Here is a 6,174-nt window from a genome sequence, read left to right on the forward strand (position 1 = left end):
AGAGAGAGAGAGAGAGAGAGAGCGAGAGAGAGAGAGAGAGAGAGAGAGAGAGAGAGAGAGAGAGAGAGAGAGAGAGAGAGAGAGAGAGAGAGAGAGAGAGAGAGCACAAGTGTTTCCTTTTCAAAGCACTGATAAAAGAACAGAGACTTTAGGGTGAGCTTTAATTTCTAGTCAGCATTAGCACACTCACACAGACAAATGAACATCTTGACCCAGAATCAAGAATTGATGGAAACATTGTGCAATGATCAACTATGATAGATTTAGCTCTTCTCAGCAATACAATGATCCAAGACAATTCCAAAAGACCCATGATGGAAAATGGTATCCACATCCAGAGAAAGAACTGATGGAGTCTGAATGCAGAGGGAAGTATACTGTTTCCATTTTCTTTGTGTGTGTTTTGTGTGTATGTGTTTTTCTTTTGTTCTATTTCTTCTTTCACAACATGACTGTGCATGTATAACCCATATCAAATTGCTTGCTGTCTTGGGAAGGGAAAAGGGAATGAAGGAGAGAGAAAAATTTTGAAATCAAAATCTTACTAAAAAAATGAATGTTGAAATTTGTCTTTACATGTAATTAGAAAAAATAAAATACTGGTACATTGAAAATAAAATAAGTACTAGAAAAAAATGTACATATCTTCTATGTACATAATTGTTCGCATTTCTCTTTTTCATTATAATCTTAACTCTGGGCACAAGGTCGTCGTTCTTAACTTTCTTTGTATCCCCAGACAGGACTTGCCACCTGTAGTAAGCTCTTAATAAATGCTTGTTGACTGAGTGATCAAAAAAAATTTTTTTCTGGATTAAGATGCTGAACTCAGTGTACCTAGCTAGCTACAGGTGCTAGAAAGGCAATAAGGAGAGAACCAATTGGCAATCATACATACTCTCAATTATGTGTTGCTAAGAGAAGTATCTGGACTAAGCAATAAGAAGATTTAGAGAGAATATAGCTTTTTATAGAGAGAGCGCTGGAATGCTACTTGAGGTTCCCACCTAGTAACATCAAGTTAATGAATTTGGGAATCCAGACTCTGAGAAAGGAAAGGAAGAGTTCCTAGGCAGAGCCAGCCTCCTGGGGAGAAGAGGATCATGAACATGGTCTCAAAACTTGAAGTTCAGCCTTTCCCTTGGCTGGCCACGCGGGGCCCGCACGATGCCCGGAGTCATGGTGAAGGATGTGAACCAGCAGCAGTTCGTGTGGGCCCTGGCTGCCTTCCTGAAAAAGTCAGGGAAGCTAAAAGTCCCCGAATGGGTGGACATGGTCAAGCTGGCCAAGCATAAGGAGCTGGCGCCCTACAATGAGAACTGGTTCTACACGCGGGCGGCCTCCACTGCCTGGCACCTGTACCTCCTTGGCGGTGCCAGCGTGGGCTCCATGACCAAGATCTACGAGGGGCGCCAGCGCAACGGGGTCATGCCCAGTCACTTCAGCCGGGGCTCCAAGAGCATGGCCCGGAGGGTCCTGCAGGCCCTGGTGGGGCTCAAGATGGTGGAGAAGGACCAGGATGGGGCTGGAAACTGACACCCCAGGGACAGAGAGACCTAGACAGAATTGCCAGACAGGCGGCAGCTGCCAACAAGAAACATTAGTTCAAACCACACCAGATTCATTAATAAATTGCCTTGTTCTTAAAAAAAAAAACACAAACAAAAAAAACCTTGAAGTTCAGAAAGCAAGTGAAAGCTGCAGGAAGGAGGACTTTGTCCTCCCCTATTACCATGAGTTATTTAGACAGGGCAAGTTACCCCATGGTCTTTTTCTTTCTGTGGTAATCTGAGCCCTCAGAATAGTATCATAAAGCTAGGTACCTATATGGGCCTCTGGGTTAAATTTGAATTCACCAGAACATCAGGTGGTGATGTTATTTAGCAATCCTACTGCGTTTACCTTCTGGAGAACTCCAAGTTATCAGAGTAGTACCATAAGGCTAGATGCCCATTTAGGTTTCTAGACAAAAGCAGCACTCTAAAATGTCAAATTTTGCATCACTGCAATGATTTTGTTTCCTTTGGCAGATAAGCTCAAGCCTTTAGGGAACTAGGATGAGGCAGGAAGACCGTGTAGGTTCTGGAAATAAAAAGTGAGAATCACTACAATATCAGGGAATTTACCTGTCTAGCAATCCCAATTTATTTTCCTTTCTGAGAGGAGTCCAAGTCACAGGATGGCACCGTGAATTTGGGGGGCGGGGGGTGAGAAAGGTCCTGGAAGGAAGGGATGACTTAACATGACAAAGGAAAAAATTGTAGCAATTGTATATTGGCTATTGTGGATCTATAGTATGTGTTTTGCTTTTACTATGAGATAAAATCATGGCTGTCCTATACTCTATAATATATCATTAACCCCAGTGCTTGGATAGGAGATAAGAATCCTTTTAGCCCCATTTGACTTAAACACAAGCTACATTGATAAATTCTAAGATTTTCCAACAATTCAGAGTAGGGGCAAAATCAAGCCATAGAATTCTTGTTTGGGGAGGCTGAAACCACTATATATTGAATCCATTCAGTATAAACTCAGAACTTGAAGGGCAATGACATGGGTCACAAAAGGTCTAAGAAAATTTCAAGTCATAGTGGTAAAGGACTGAGGATAATCAAGCACAAGACTTGTCATATGAAGATTAGAAAGAGCACAACCATGCTAAGATTACCACCGTGATGTGATGTGACCATTTAAGATATGCTTTATTCTATTCTACTTAACTCATCTCTAAGAGAAGCCACCATTATAGGGCATTAGCTTCTCTGTCCTAAAAGTAAAGATAAATTACACCCGGAAAAAACAAATACTCATCTCCTAAACAGCAAGTATGTGGCAGCAGGGCTAGAATGTCACCTATGACAGGATGTCTTCCGTAAAATCACAGGCCCCTTCACCAACATTTTTTCAAGGGTAAAAAATTATACTAAAGTCTTGGAAACAGTAACATTCAATGGGAATAGATTCTTCAAAAGGGCAAAAGGCAGCTTTGTTGCAAAAGGACATTATCTTTATGATGATGGATAGTGGGTAGTAAGGAAAACTTTGATTCTATATATGTGAATACCTAGTTGTGCGGGGACAGGGTGGAAATGTATTGGCTATAGTCACTTCTTTCTATGCTACAGAACTTTTCTTCTTCATATGTGAATGTCACTTATTTTCCCTCACCTGAAGAGGCAACATGGCATAATGGATAAAGTGGGGGACTTGGAAGTCATGCAGACCTAGGTTCAGATCACATCTCTGACATTTACTAGATAAATGACCATAGAAAAGGGATTAATTTAGCTGAGCCTCAAGGAACTGACAAAGAAATAAGGAAATTGTGATCTGTTCTTCTGGGAGCGTTTTTACATTCAAGAAAAAACAGACCCTTGATGTACTGACTTTCCTCAATGTTATCTTTCAAAAGAAATAGTAGAAACACAGATCACAATAACTTTTTTTTGAAAGCACACACCTAATTACTTCAGTATCCCTCCCTACCCTGAACAGGGTCCAGAAGTTCCCAAACTTACTTGGCCTACTGCTCCCTTTTCAAAAAAAAGTGTTGCTCAGTGCCCCCACCTACCTGCCCTCCCTGCTGGAAATCTACTTTCTTTAAGCATTTAGTGGGTTGTTTGAAATTTGTGTCATTTAAAAAAAAAAAATAGAAGACTTTAAAATCTTCCATCTTAAATTTCATAACATTGGAAATTTATAGTTTTTTTCCTCTACATAGAAATTTTAAAGACAATATTGCATCATAACTGTATAGTATCATATACTACAAGTCACTGCATGCACAAATTCCTGCCAATCATGCTGGATTTCCCAACAACATGCAATGTCCTCACCTATCAATACTGGCTTGTTAAGACCTACTGGTGGACTTGACTACTTGCTGGTTATAACTTGCATTTTGTATGTTTATTTGGAAACTAACATAATCACTATGACTTTAACTCTGTTATACAATAGATGAAACATGTACAAACGAATTTTTCAAAATTTTCTTCTCTTCTTTCCTTATGCTTTCACAGCCCCTTTATTTTTATTCAACACCCCCCATTTGCACCTGAGGCCCTTAGATTGCTCCAGGACCCCCTAGGGGGTGATATCCCCCACTTTGGGAACCTATGTGTAGACAAAGGAATATTATCCAAAATTCCATAAGGTCTGAACAAATACAGGGACACTGTATGAGAGCAAAACAAACACTTGAGAGTTACCCTTTGTCTTAAGCCAAATTAAAATGAATTTAATATCAGCATGTTTATTTTTAGTCATTGTGAAAACTCAATAAAAGAACTTGAATGGCAAAACAGGAGAGCCAAAAGAAGACTTTCAGGATGAGTTGGAACCAAGTAGAAAACTTGTCACATAACTGTTTGCTCTGCTCTCCAAGGAGGTCAAAGACAGAGGGAAAAATCATATATACATATATATATATATATGTATTCACATATGTTTATATATTAATACATTTGTGTATTTACAGCAAAATTTTCTATAGTAAAAAAGAACTAGAAGGAAAGTTTCTTCCCATTAATTGAACAAAAGGTAATTTATGCATTTAATAGAATATGAATATGCCAGAAGAAATTCTGAGTATGAAGAATTTGAAGAAACTCCAGAAGATGAATTTGAACTGATACAAAGTGACATGAACACAATAGGGGAACAGTTTATACAATGACCACAATATGATCAAGTAAAACAACTTTGAATAACTCTCAAACACTAATCAATATAGTTAGCAGTCATGTTTTCAGAAAACTGATGATAAAGTATGACTGCTGCTTGTTACCAAAGAGGTGGTATAAATCTGGGGCATATACCTATGTACAGAAAGAGATGAACATTTTTCCATATCACCAAAATGCTATTTCTTTTCCTTGTCTATACTTATTTGTTATAAGAGAATTCTTCTAATATGAGGTAGAAAGGGTAAGTTAGTGAAAAAGTGACAGAAATGCAAAAAAAGAAAAATAAAAGAGCATCAATTAAAAACAGAAGAAACAAAAAGTTTAGAAGAGGAATCAAACAGGACAATCCTCTTACAAGCATGTTACATTTAATATGCCCTTCCTCTAACAGAAGTTCCTATTTAATACTTTTGGGTTCTTTGTATAATGAAATGTTTGAGTTTCTTGATGTTTAAGTTCATAATAAAAATGAAATTTAAAAGTATATTATTTTACCTTAAGAAATGATGAATATCAAGAGTTTAGAGCACATGGGAACACTCACTTGAACATCGATGCAAAGAAATATGAACAGAACACAGCAAACAAAATTTGCATACTTACTACAACAAGGTAAAGGAAAACAAAACTGAAACATTCTGATTAATGCAGTAATGAATCATGATTTCAAAAGACTAATGATGAAGCATAAAGTCTGTCACATATCGGAGAGGTGGGGGAATATAATATTGTTCATCATTCATTTTCAAAGAGAACCAATGACAAGATGGGGTGATGATGTCTTTATTCCTGTGTGAATTGGATTCAAGTGAGGTAGACAAAGTCATCAGTCTCATTCTCTTTTACAGAGTCACAGAAGTCCAGTGGTGAAACAAAAGTTAAAACAGGCAATGGCCTGAGATGCAGTGTCTAACCAAGCTCTAAGCATGTCACAGCACTTGCTTCAGCCAGCTTCATGGCTATCAGAAAAAATTGTTTTCACTTGCCCATTCCACTAGGGGAAGTCTTCATATGCTTGAGGTAGACATCTCCTTAACTCACTGACAGGTTTGAATCAATCATTGGTTACCTGGTTTAGCCCATCTGCTGAGATGGTTTTACTAGAGTGTGGATGCTGTGCACGCTATACCTTCTTACAGCCACAGGTGAGAGTTGAGTGCCAGGTGGACACCAAAGGTAGATAAGCAGCCCTGAAAAGGGCAAAGCATCCCTCATATCAGAGGTGCTAAACCTTCTGTAATGTTGGATGGATGTGGCTAATGTGTTGATTAGTTTTGCTTTATTGTACTTCTTTGTGATGAGAAGGGTTCTTTGGCAGGGGGGTGGGGGGGTGGTGATACTTATTGGAAAATGGCAGCAATATTTTTTTAAAAGAAGAGAAAGAACAAAAGAATGTAAGTGAAGATTGTATACATCTCTCAGAGAGAGAGAGACACAGAGAGAGAGAGAGAGAGAGAGAGAGAGAGAGAGAGAGAGAGAGAGA

The 6,174-nt window shown here is 38.6% G+C and overlaps 1 protein-coding gene and 1 pseudogene across 3 annotated transcripts in view; one reads left to right on the plus strand and one right to left on the minus strand.

Moving 5' to 3' along the window:
- The window catches only part of INPP4B (inositol polyphosphate-4-phosphatase type II B), a 1,018,353-nt gene that overhangs the window by 658,102 nt on the left and 354,077 nt on the right, over nt 1–6,174 (minus strand). The gene's annotated exons all lie outside the window — the stretch shown is intronic.
- Nucleotides 1,168–1,665, plus strand: LOC138174817 (small ribosomal subunit protein eS19 pseudogene; annotated as a pseudogene).

The sequence above is a fragment of the Petaurus breviceps genome, unplaced genomic scaffold (genome assembly GCF_028583685.1).
Source record: "Petaurus breviceps papuanus isolate PSGF00001 unplaced genomic scaffold, PetGlider_PUasm1.0 76, whole genome shotgun sequence".
NCBI classification, from domain to species: domain Eukaryota; kingdom Metazoa; phylum Chordata; class Mammalia; order Diprotodontia; family Petauridae; genus Petaurus; species Petaurus breviceps.